Source organism: Hylobates moloch, unplaced genomic scaffold (genome assembly GCF_009828535.3).
Source record: "Hylobates moloch isolate HMO894 unplaced genomic scaffold, HMol_V3 SCAFFOLD_13, whole genome shotgun sequence".
Classification (NCBI taxonomy): domain Eukaryota; kingdom Metazoa; phylum Chordata; class Mammalia; order Primates; family Hylobatidae; genus Hylobates; species Hylobates moloch.
In genome coordinates this window covers 57,512,780-57,526,024 of record NW_026652288.1, presented here as the reverse complement: position 1 = coordinate 57,526,024, position 13,245 = coordinate 57,512,780, and the positions used below count along the sequence as shown (strand labels likewise).

The following is a 13,245-nucleotide window of genomic DNA, read 5'->3' as shown; positions in this document are numbered from 1 at the left end:
AAGAGAAACAAAATCAAATATAAGACTTTAAGCCTGGATCCCATCACTCAGGACATGAAGATAATAATGTTTATTTCTCTGAAATAAAATTTTTATTTCCCTGAGTTAAAAGGAAAATAATGGTATTTTCATTTGAAATGTATCCAAAGACAATGAACTTGTTTTAAGATTCATTATATAAGTCAATAAACATTACCCTGTGACAGGCACTGTGCCACCCAGTGGGCCACAAATATGGTAAAGTGCCATGTCCACCTTCATTCAAGACCACAGCAGACAGCAAATATTTGTCACGGGTGCCACCCAGACCTATGGGCCAGGGCAACGGGGGCACAGGGGAAGGTAATTTGATTCCTTCTGTGAAGAGGCTTTCTGTGGAAGATGACCTCATACCGGCCTTTGAAGGATGGTGAGAGTTTTTCATCAAGTATAGAAGAGAGAAGAAAAGCAGTCAATACTGAAAACAGGATAACTAAGGTCATGTGAAGAACAGTTTTTAAAATCACCTAATTTTTCTTGACTGGAGAGGAAGGCAAAAGATAAAAAAATGTATATTTCCTTTTATTTTATAGACATGGCTGACTTGTCCTTTAATAGAAACAGAGTGGTTCGTCTGTTCAGTTATATACACTTCATAATAGGCATTGGATCTAACTTATTAACTTTATTATAAACTTCATATTCTTTGATTAAAAACCTCCAGGCAAAAATATTAATGGAAGAAGTTATAATATACTTATGCTGAAAGAAAAGTTTTACTGATTATATAATTTAAAAATTTTTTGATAACTACATGGCAATTCCTATTCCACCTGCAGGGTGGCAGAAAATTGTGTTTAGACTTACTTTTAAAATTTAGTTTCAGCAGATTAATTTTCATATGGGCAATTGATTTGTTTTTCTTTTTAAATGTCAATGCTGTCGTTATATAAGACAATAAATGTGAGTTGACAGTGTAAGTAATTGTACTACAAAATAGCATCTGCTACAAGGCATTCAAAGCCACCTGCAACAAATCTTCTATATCTAAATTGTAAATACATGCCTTTTATTATGCAAGCCTTTCCTTACAGAATATGGAAACCAACGGCCTTTTAATTTGGTGTCTTGAAATGGACAAAATGAAAGACAGACACATGTGAACTTAGCAGCCATTAACAAATTCATAGAACACTTCGGACATGTACATGTGATTAAAAAATGTTTACCTTTTGGAGAAAATATAAAAGAAATGTTACTGCCTGCCCAAGCCATGCTCTATTTTTCACTGTGCCTATTGCACGTGGACAGTCTAACGTCAGACGTTCCTCTGAGTCAGGCCAAACTGTGCAAGGGCAAACACCACCACATTCCTAGTCAGTGTTCCATGCTTTAATTCCACAGAGAGATCCTATTTCATGTGTTTTTCATTTTAAGTTCCGCCTTCTTGAATGCTATTTCCTTTCTTTTGGTTTTCACCAAGGTCAAAGAAATCTCCAGCAAATAAAAAATGCAAATGTCCAGTGGTGTACTGGAAACCTGCCCATCCAGTGTCCAAACAACCCTAGACTTAAAGATAATGAGATCACTCAGGACACTACCAAGTCGACATCAAAATTCTAATGGTCAAGAACAAGCACATATTTATTAAAGACATTAACTGTGATGACTTGAGCCAATGTCTCCTTTTTCGTGCTGTCTCCTGGGGGGTATCTACAGGAGTGATTACCACAGGCATGATCAATCAGTAAACAACATCCAGGTAAAAGGGTCTCTAATTCTCCTCCCCACACATCCCATCATTCCCTGACTATAGAGGATCTCAACATACTAATGCTCACTAACAGTGTCAAAATAGAACCTCCAAGATTCTCATGCTGAGAATGCCAGATAAAACCTATACAGAACTGTAGTGTGAGCACAAAACCAAAAAGCAATTCCATCCTTCTACATATGGCACCCTCATAAGTAATCTTTTCCTCTTCTCATTTCTCATAAAGCCTTGCAGCATTTGATGGTCAGAGACTGAATATCAGATGTGAATGAATATTGCTTTGCAGAAGCCTTCAGCAAAGTTTGTCAAAATATGCCTTAGGAAAATAAAGCAACCGGTTACCAATTACCAGATGAAGAAATGATTAGGATTCAATTTTCAAAAGAGCTATTCAATTATGCACACTCTTCACTGCCTCGTTATGCACACATGTATGTTGAACAATTAGAATTTTATCAGTAAATTAAAGCTGGACTTACTATGGTAATTACCATACATTAAAGAGCCTCTCTCACCATGAATTTTATAAGTAGGTTTCAAAGATATTCAGAAAAGTGGTTCTTGCATTCTTAAAAGCAAACAATTTATGAAATTTCATTGTAGCAACCTTCGATTTATATAATGATTCTTCATTTTGGTGTTTTCTTATGTTAAATCTCAGCCAAATGCTCTTATGACTAAATTACTTGCTGTATAGCATTTTCCCACATAAAATGTGGAGAAACAGCCTCTTGGAAGTCATTAAAAATGCATTTCTAAGTATATGTTTTTATATAGATGTTCCAGAAAACAATTCAATGTGAAAAATATTGGACTCATTTGGCTTATTAAAACCAATTGAGTGCTAATAACATGAAGGTTTAAAAAAATCCATATTCCATTTCTGTTATCTCTTAATGTTTCTCAATTTTCTAAAATTAATGTATTCATTCCAGAAATATTTGTGAGCACTTATGTCACTGGCACTGTGCAAAGCACAGAAGACATTAATGTGACTAAGAGATTGTAGTCCCTGTGGGGGGGGTGCGGGGCAGGATACAACGACAATGATTTAAGATGTGTTTAGTCAATATATCACTGAGACTTGGTGATTGTTTGAATAGAGACAGGGAGAAAGAGAAGTCAAAGAAGACTTCTAGGTTTTTAGAGTTGATGAGAAGGCATCTGGTGGTGTAAATCTCAAAGCTAGGAAAATGAAACAAAGAACAGATACAGAGGAAAGGAACTAAGATGAAAAGTTGAAGAGTTTGAGGTGCCAGCAAGATATCTAGACATCCACATCTAACAGGCAATTGATATCAGGAGAGTCACCAGGCTAGAGAAACACTTCAGTAAATGAAAGAGACTGCATAGGATATGTGCATTGAGTGGAAAGAGGGGGTAGAAGGGGTGGGGCCAAACTCTGAGGAACACTAACATTTAAGAGAAAGATGGAATCAGAGGAATCTGAAAAAGAAACTGAGAACAAGCGTCCAGAAAGACAGAGTAAGAAGAAATTCCAGCTGTGTATAGTGTCAGGATCTCCATGGGTACAGCATGTACTCAGAAAGAATAATTAAGAGCCAAGGACGTCAAGGACTGAGAAGTATCCACTGGGTTTACCATTAAGGAACTAAGTCTGACTTTAGGAGGACAGTTTCAGAGGGTTGGGAAGTGAAAGGAAAATAAAGGAGACAGCGAGTACAGACACTTCTTCCAACATAGACAATAACAGATGGCAGAGAATGGAGGGGGTCTGGAGTTTTCATTTTAAAGCCCTAGAGGAAGGATTTTAGTTGTATAAGAAGGGTGAGACTGTGACTATTTAGCCACTATTGAAAGGGAACCTGTGGAAGGGAGGAGATTAGAAAGAGGAGCATGAGAGAGTACGTTATCACTGACCTCACATTTAAAAAGTAAGAAATACTTCCAGCAATAATGTAAATGGAATTTGGTTATAGATAAATTTTTCTCAAATCTAGTAGTACGATATCTCTGTATAGCAATCACTTCCTGATCAATTATTTACTTACATATATATATGTGTATTTTATATATATATATAAAATACTTCCTTCCACAAAGGTCTTGAGGTAGCTAACAATAAAATAATAACAAAAATCAAAAGAATATTACAAAATTGCAAAGTAAATATGGAAACTGGGGCTAAGAAGGATAGAAAAAGAATAAAACCAAGCATAATAAATATAAAAAAGCCTTGTATATTTGCTAGTACTGAGTTAAAATCTGGCTCTGAGCCACCTAGCAACCAAAGCAAAGAGAGAAATTCTAAATGGTACAAGGTTTTGTGTCCATAAAATAAAGACAAATGGTCTAGAGAAGACATAGCTTCTTCTTAAATCAAGACCAGAGAGGAATTTTTTCAATGTCCTTACAAAGATGACACAGTAAGGAAAAAAATGCCTTCCTTGCAATATGTCAACAACTGATAAAGCAACAAATTTCAAACACCTGTTTCTAAAAATGTGCCCCAATATGTCCTAAAAGGAAACGATACCAGATGGCAATTAACTTGAGTTCCAAGAATGCAGAACTCTAACATCTGGTTTGATAAAGAGACTAATTTAGAATATCTTAGAGGAATGGAAAAGCTGCATGCCCTGGGAGTATTCCTTCATAAGTATTATTAAATAGCATTTTTCTCAACTAGCATGATAATAAGGTTTATACAGCATAGAATTAAAGGTTGGATTTTACGGCAAGAACCTTGGTAGCCAATCAGTGTTGAGAGGTAGCAAAAAATGTCCTAACTGGTGGGCACAACATAGAGATAAAAAAATCCAGGAGTTGAGAGTAGTTAAATGTCTTTCTTTCTTTTCCTGGCCTACTTGCTCTGGCTAGGACTTCCAGTACTATGTTGAATAGAAGTGGGGAGAGGCATGCTTACCTTGTTCCTAATCTTTCCATTTTTCACCATTGAGTATGATGTTAGCTGTTGACTTTTCACATACAGATTTTATTATGCTGAGATAAATTTCTTCTATACCTAGTTTGTTGAGTTTCTGTCATAAAAGGATGTTGAATTCTGTCAAACGCTCTTCATCATTTATTGAGATGATTGGGTGATTTTCATCCCTTATTCTATCAATTTGATGTACCACATTTATTTGCATATGTCGAACCATCTTTAGATCCCAAATATAAATCCCACTGGATCATGGTGTGTGACCCTTTCAATGAGCTGTTGAATTCAGGTTGCTAGCATTTTATTAAGGAGTTTTAAAATCTATGTTTATCAATGATATTGGCCTGTAGTTTTCTCTTCTTTTAGTTTCTTCGTACAGCTTTGGTATGGGTAATATTGGCTTCGTAAAATGAATTTAGAAGTGTTCCCTCTTCTTCAAATTTTTGGAAGATTTGAAAGAAATTATATTAATTCTTCTTTAAATGTTTGGTATAATTGACTAGTGGATTCATTTGGTCCTGGCCTATTTTGTGTTGAGAAGATTTTTAATAGTTATTCAATCCCCTTCTTTATTAGTCTGTTCAGAGTTTCTATTATTTCATGATTCAGTTTTGGTATGTTGTATACTTCTAAGAATTTATTCATTTACTCTATGTTATCCAATTTGTTGGTGTACAATTTTTCATACTGGACTCTTATGATCTTTTTTATTTCTGTGGCATCAGTTGTAATGTCTCTTTTTTCATTTATAATTTTATTTGAGTCTTCTCTTTTTTACTTATTAGTCTAGCTAAGAATTTGCAATTTTGTTTGTCCTTTAAAAAACCCAATTCTTAGTTTATTTTTTGATTGATTTTAAACAATCTAATTTTCTAGCTATATGAAAATTGTTATATTAGTTATAGTACATACAAATGATTGAATTAAATGGTTGGAGAATTAAGAATCATGGTTTTGTGTTTTTACAAAACATACACCCTAATCTTTTATTATTAGCTTCAACGGAAATAATATTACTCTCATTGCTATAAGAGTATCTGAATACTTACTCTCAATTTCTGTGCTGATCTAAGGCAGTGTCTTGCTGTGTCGCCCAGGCTGGAGTGCAGTGGCGTGATCTCAGCTCACTGCAGCCTCTACCTCCCACCTCAGCCTCTCCAGTAACTGGGACCACAGGCACCTGCTACCATGCCCAGGTAATTTTTCATTTTTTCTTTTGTGGGCTTTTTTTTTTAATATAGAAATGGGGTCTCCCTATGTTGCCCAGGCAGGTCTCGAACTCCTGGACTCAAGCAATCCACCTACCTTGGCCTCCCAAAGTACTGGGATTACAGGCTTGAGCCACCGCACCCAGCTTCACTGATTTTTTTCTGCTGTCATTCTTTTCTCAATTTCATTATTTTCTGCTCTAACATGATTATTTTCTTCTTTCTGCTTACTTTAGGCTTAGTTTGTTCTTTTATTTATATTAATGGCAAAAAAAAAAAAAGGAACGACTTTTGCACCAACCTAATAGTTGCTTGAGGTGTAAAGTTTGGTTGTTTATTTGACATCTTTCTTTTATGTTAATGTAGACATCAATTGTTATAAGCATCTTTCTTAGAACCTGTCTTGATGTTTCCTAGCTATTCAATGAGGTTTTTCCAACACTATACATATTAGTGCATCATTCAGATGGACTAATCAGCATATTTTACAAGTCAGCATATTTTTGGCAATTTTGCATTTGGAACATTGCTGTTGCACACAAAAGTCTAAGATTATGATTTTCTTGGAACACTTTAGAAATAATGATATTCTAGATTTGTGGATGGAGTTGATTTATATGACATTCTACTACTTACCCACTACATCAACTGACATTTTTACATTTTTAGAGTAAGATAATTGTGTTAGGCTGTTCTTGCATTGCTATAAAGAAATACCTAGTGCTGAGTAATTTATAAAGAAAAGAGGTTTAGTTGGCTCACAGTTCTGCAGGCTGTACAAACATGGTGCTGGCATCGCCTCAGCTTCTGTGAAGGCCTCAGGGAGCTTTTATTCATAGTGGAAGGTGAAGCACGAGCAGGCACATGACATGGCAAGAGTTGGAGCAATGGCGGTGAGGAGGTGCCATATACTTTTAAACAGTCAGATTTCATGAGAACGCACTCAACTATCACTGGAACAGTACCTAGGGGTTGGCACTAAATCGTTCATAAGAAATCCAACCCCATGAACCAATCACCTCCCACCAGGCCCCATCTTCAACAGTGGGGATTATAATTCAACATGAGATTTAGAGGGGACAATATCCAAACTACATCAATAATAATTGATAATTATAATAAAAACTTGCAGCAATATTGTCAAATTATTCCTCTAAAGTAGTTTAAAAGGTTTGTCATTGAGGTTTTGCTTACACATTTTTTGAGCAAGTCTAAATAATTAGCATAATTTGATTTTTGAGAGTTTCAGAATCCATGTTTTGTGAAACACTAAATTATTTTATTGTTTAAGCCATTTTCAATTAGATATGTAGTCACTTGAAACTGAAATTATCCTAACTGATACAATAGGCAGATTTAGCAAAGCCAGTATTTTCTTGGTTGATTTGGGATAGGTTTGTGTTTGAGAACATATTTGTTTATGTTTTATTACCAACTTGTACTTAAATATACTTTAGTTTGCAAAACTGCAATGGGAAATAATTTATGTTTAATTACATTTTAACTAGTCATTCTCTTGCCATGAAAATCCATGAAACTGGCATTAATCCAAAATAGTTTTGATGTGAGTCCAGGAACACAGCAAGAGTTTTTGATGAAATTGTCTGAAATATAGGACTACTGTTTAATTCAGGGCTCAGCATTTAGACTATTGAATTCAATTTCTCGTGCACTAGGGTGGGAATTAAAACAAATGGCAGTTTAGGTTTTTCCTAGTCAACTGTAAGGCCACCATGACAAACATCTGCATAAAGAGTTAAAAGTTTAGTGAATTATTTTTGTCTTTTATCTAAAAAATATCAAAACTCTAAATATCGAAAGTATCAATATGTTCAATAATCTGTAATCAAACATTCAGATGATGGTTGATTTGTTCAGTATTTATCTAGACGTTTTGTGTCACCATAAGCGGGACTACTATCTACTGAACATCGTCTTACCAAGAAGTAAATTCTGTGAGCATAAAATATTGACATGTGCCCATTATTATTTTTTCAACACAAGGAAAATATAACTCATTAAGAGCCATAAGAGATTAAAAGTTAGCATCATTTGAATGAGTCTGTTTCAAAATATTTCCAGGTCAATGTTCCAGCAAGCAAAAATTGCCTGTGTCTACTTATTCACAAATATGGCATCAATGCATCATAAGCATAATAATTATAATAAAATATTAAGCCCCATGATTTATGGGAATTAAAATAGAATCAAAAAGAGGAAATAAAGATCATCTGATTACATACTATCTTTGTCTGAGTTCAGTTAGGGAAACAGAGCTATCACATATGTTGAGAATAAAGTGGTATAAATAATATAGTAATTACAGATTTTGTGAATGTGAGAAGAGATAGGCAACAGAAAGACAGAACAGATAGACAGAACATCAGAGAAACAATTACTTGTGACATCAGCCTACATCATTAGAGGAGGTGGCCAAGCCACAGTCACTGAGAAAGTCAAGAAGCCACTACATCTGAATGCCACGACGGTGGAAGAAGAGCTTATGGAGAGATCTGTGATGCTAGCATGGCTGGCAGTTGCAGCTGCGAAATGGGGCTCGTTGAGAGGTCTAAAGAGCCACTACATTTGGCTACCATGTCTTTCCAAGAATAGTGGCTTCTGCTTTATTTCAAACTTTCAAATCTCTTAGTAGTTCTCATTGACAATCTTCATGCCAGAACCACCCATGGAAGAAACTTCAGAGAAAGGTAGTTACCAGCCTTAGAAGAATTGGTGGCTGAGTCAAGTCAACATCCACAAATATCTGTTTACTAATATTTGAATTTCAAAGACAGTAATGTTATGTTTTCACCTAATATATTGCAACTATCCTTTAGTCAACTGAAGATACATTGACTTCCACAAAAGATGAAATATGAAGCCCCATATCATTTTATGCATCTTGGAGTGAGGCTTATTTCTTTTCTAGATGATTCAGTCTCTGCATTTGATATCATATAGTCAAATACTGAGATACAAGGATAATCATCTTTAACACATAATAGTTTATATTATTTGGGAATTGAGCAGAAAAAAGAATAATATACATAAATATATTCATAGCCAAACAGGGGAAAAATACATATACATGCCTTTTATTGTCCCTATTCATGAAACAACTCATATGGATGTAGATGCTATTTATAATACCCTTCTTCCATTATTATTGTAAATTCTTTTGAAACGTACCAAGTACCTCAGCCAGTCCTAGTTCTTTGTCTGATACGGTAACCACACCTTTATTCTTGAAGGGTTTGTGTCATTAGTAATTCTGCCTGTATTTCTGTACCACAGAACTTGGGAAAACTGAGAGGCTTATCAAGAGAATCTTCCAGATTTCTAGCATGTTCATCCCTGGTGCCACTGTGTCCAACCAACACAATTTTCCCTTGATAATCAGGATCAATCTCCTCAGCCAAAGCATAACTATTTTTTCACATGCTGTTTCAGTGTCATGAGGAGCCCTGAGTGAGCAGGTGGCTCCTGGTTACTCCTTCCTTTTCCCCATCTCAACTTCCTGTTCAATGAAACCATTGCTGTGTCCCCTAGTGGGAACATTCTTCCCTTATGACCTACAATCTCTAAACAAATGGAAATGAAAGAACAGGAACTGTGTTTTGACAGTGGGTTCTAGAGATAAATAGCAAAAGGCATTTCACTATTTTTCCTCCATTTTTCCCTCCATTTTGTTCTCTGGTTATTGACACTTCACTCTAGTAATGCCTCCAACCCCAATAGTGAGGGTCAGTTTGCGTGAGTGAAGCCCTCATAGCCTAAGTGACCTAATGCAACACTTTGATTGCTTCAGCTTAGTTTCCCCACTACCTGTGCACTGCATTGACTCTGTGTCACGTCCTGAGCAACAAATGGCATGTTTTCTGTTGCCCCTCTGCTCCACCATCCTTTATCCTACTTTTAGTCTTAAATGTTAAAATGAGTAACTAACCAAGTCAACAGCAACAAACAAAAAACCATTTATTATTATCCCCAAATTCCTTAAATTATCCTCCTGTAGTCTAGCTTAAACAAGGAAACAAATACTGTCTTTAGAGGAAATCTTTCTAAAATAACAGCAGCAACACATCACTTTATCTACAACCATAATCTGTACATACTTAATTACCAAGAACCAGCTAAGTGAAAATTCATGTAAATGGGTTTTATGAAGTGAATATGAAGAAAAGAGAGTAAAGGTCAAAGGATTACTCAGTGTAGAGAAAAGGAAGCTACGACTTGACAATAGTCTTCCAGTATCTTTCCCATTCTCATCCAGAGTTATTAATGGGAAAAATTTAGGTTAGCTTAGGTAAAAACTTGCTAAGTGAAAACATCAGAGAGGCTGGAATGGATTATTAAAGAGAAACTTAATGAAACTAGTCTGCAGTTCCCAAAGGGTGGTCTGTGTTCAGAGAGCAATGAACTATGTGACCCAAAAGGTCCTTATAATTTCTGGCTTTTTCTTTTCTTTTTTTTTTTGAGACAGAGTCTCGCTGTCGCCCACGCTGGAGTGCAGTGGCGCAATCTCGGCTCACTGCAGGCTCCGCCCCTCGAGGTTCACGCCATTCTCCTGCCTCAGCCTCCCGAGCAGATGGGACTACAGGCGCCCGCCACCTCGCCCAGCTAATTTTTTGTATTTTTAGTAGAGACGGGGTTTAACTGTGTTAGCCAGGATGGTCTCGATATCCTGACTTCGTGATCCGCCCCCCTCAGCCTCCCAAAGTGCTGGGATTACAGGCGTGAGCCACCGCGCCTGGCCAATTTCTGGCTTTTCATATTGTATCTTATTCACAGAGGGGAAATGTGGTCCCAAATGCCTGGAAATATAGTATAAATGTATGGCAGAACAAAGTGAAATCCTTATCTTATGCCCATTCTAGGGGTGGGAGGAGGGTGTGGGGAGTAAGAACTCTCTGGCATGCTTATGTTTTGCAAAGCACTTTTTCCCATGCAGCCTTCTCTTAGGTCAATAGCCCTATGAGATAAGTATCTTTAACTCCACTTTGCAGGAATGTCTATTTAAGGTCACACAACCAGAAGAGAAAGAAGAGGGTGCATGGAATATGTATCCATCTCCTAGAATAAAATCTATTATGGTCTCCATAAATAAAAGCTCTCATGAATAAAGTTCATTCTATAATCAATGTTAATATAATCTGACAAATAAATACCATTACAAGCATAAATCTTAAATATGGACATTTGTGATTAATAGAAGTATCTCGAGCTTCTCAGGCATCATGATGAGTAGCAAAATGGCAACTGCCAGCAGGATGGTTCAGGTACTTAAGTCACATACTCCATTAATAAGGTTCCCTGACAGAGAGACCATTCTAAGCCCATTGCATCAGGAGTTTTGAGATCAGCAGGACTATTATCTCACTCCTCTTCAATTTCACAGATTCTAAGAAAAGCAAATCACCAGCTTTGCTTATACATCAGGGCCTGCCAGACACTGCAGAAATAATAAAAACACTACCTCAGAAGAAACTTGTGTCTCAAGAAGAAATGAAATTTATCCAATGTGGACTGCTGTTTGTCATAAGACAAAAAAATTGTCTTTATAATATGTGACTTCCAAATGACAAACAAGAAATTGTACATTACAGACAGGCAGCGATGGCCGAATAGGAACAGCTCCGGTCTCCAGCTCCCAGCCCGAGTGACACAGAAGACTGGTGATTTCTGCATTTCTGCTTGAGGTACCGGTTTCATCTCACTAGGGAGTGCCAAACAGTGGGTGCAGGACAGTCGGTGAAGCGCACTGTGCGCGAGCCTAAGCAGGGCGAGGCACTGCCTCACTCGGGAAGCGCAAGGGGTCAGGGAGTTCCCTTTCCTAGTCAAAGAAAGGGGTAACAGACGGCACCTGGAAAATCGGGTCAGTCCCACCCTCATACCGCGCTTTCCCAACGGGCCTGGAAAACGGCACACTAGGAGATTGTATCCCGCACCTGGCTCGGAGGGTCCTATGCCCACGGAGTCTCGCTGATTGCTAGCACAGCAGTCTGAGATCAAGCTGCAAGGCGGCAGCGAGGCTGGGGGAGGGGCGTCCGCCATTGCCCAGGCTTGCTTAGGTAAACAAAGCAGCCAGGAAGCTCGAACTGGGTGGAGCCCACCACAGCTCAAGGAGGCCTGTCTGCCTCTGTAGGCTCCACCTCTGGGGGCAGGGCACAGACAAACAAAAAGTCAGCAGGAATCTCCAGAGACTTAAATGTCCCTGTCTGACTGACAGCTTTGAAGAGAGTAGTGGTTCTCCCAGCACGCAGCTGGAGATCTGAGAATGGACAGACTGCCTCCTAAAGTGGGTCCCTCACCCCTGAGCAGCCTAACTGGGAGGCACCCCCCTAGAAGGGAAAGACTGACACCTCACTGGGCCAGGTACTCCTCTGAGACAAAACTTCCAGAGGAACTATCAGACAGCTGAATTGGTGGTCTCACGAAAATCCGCTGTTCTGCAGCCACCGCTGCTGACACCCAGCCAAACAGGGTCTGGAGTGGACCTCTAGTAAACTCCAACAGACCTGCAGCTGAGGGTCCTGTCTGGTAGAAGGAAAACTAACAAACACAAAGGACATCCACACCAAAAACCCATCTGTACATCACCATCATCAAAGCCCAAAAGTAGATAAAACCGCAAAGATGGGGAAAAAACGGAGCAGAAAAACTGGAAACTCTAAAAAGCAGAGCACCTCTCCTCCTCCAAAGGAACGCAGTTCCTCACCAGCAATGGAACAAAGCTGGATGGAGGATGACTTTGACGAGTTGAGAGAAGAAGGCGTCAGACGATCAAACTACTCTGAGCTACGGGAGGAAATTCAAAACAATAGCAAAGAAGTTAAAAACTTTGAAAAAAAATTAGAAGAATGGATAACTAGAATAACCAATGGAGAGAAGGGCTTAAAGGAGATGGAGGAGCTGAAAGCCAAGTTTCGAGAACTACGTGAAGATTGCAGAAGCCTCAGTAGCAGATGTGATCAACTGGAAGAAAGGGTATCGCAGATGGAAGATGAAATGAATGAAATGAAGCAAGAAGGGAAGTCTAGAGAAAAAAGAATAAAAAGAAATGAACAAAGCCTCCAAGAAATTTGGGACTACGTGAAACGACCAAACCTACGTCTGATTGGTGTACCTGAAAATGACGGGGAGAATGGAACCAAGTTGGAAAACACTCTGCAAGATATTATCCAGGAGAACTTCCCCAATCTAGCAAGGCAGGCCAACATTCAGATTCAGGAAATACAGAGAACGCCACAAAGATACTCCTCGAGAAGAGCAACTCCAAGACACATAATTGTCAGATTCACCAAAGTTGAAATGAAGGAAAAAATGTTAAGGGCAGCCAGAGAGAAAGGTCGGGTTACCCACAAAGGGAAGCCCATCAG

General features: G+C 38.0%; 1 pseudogene; it reads left to right on the top strand.

Moving 5' to 3' along the window:
* Window positions 1-11,103: 11,103 nt before the first annotated feature.
* LOC116480076 (alpha-ketoglutarate dehydrogenase component 4-like) overlaps window positions 11,104-13,245 on the top strand; it is a 26,914-nt pseudogene continuing 24,772 nt past the window's right edge.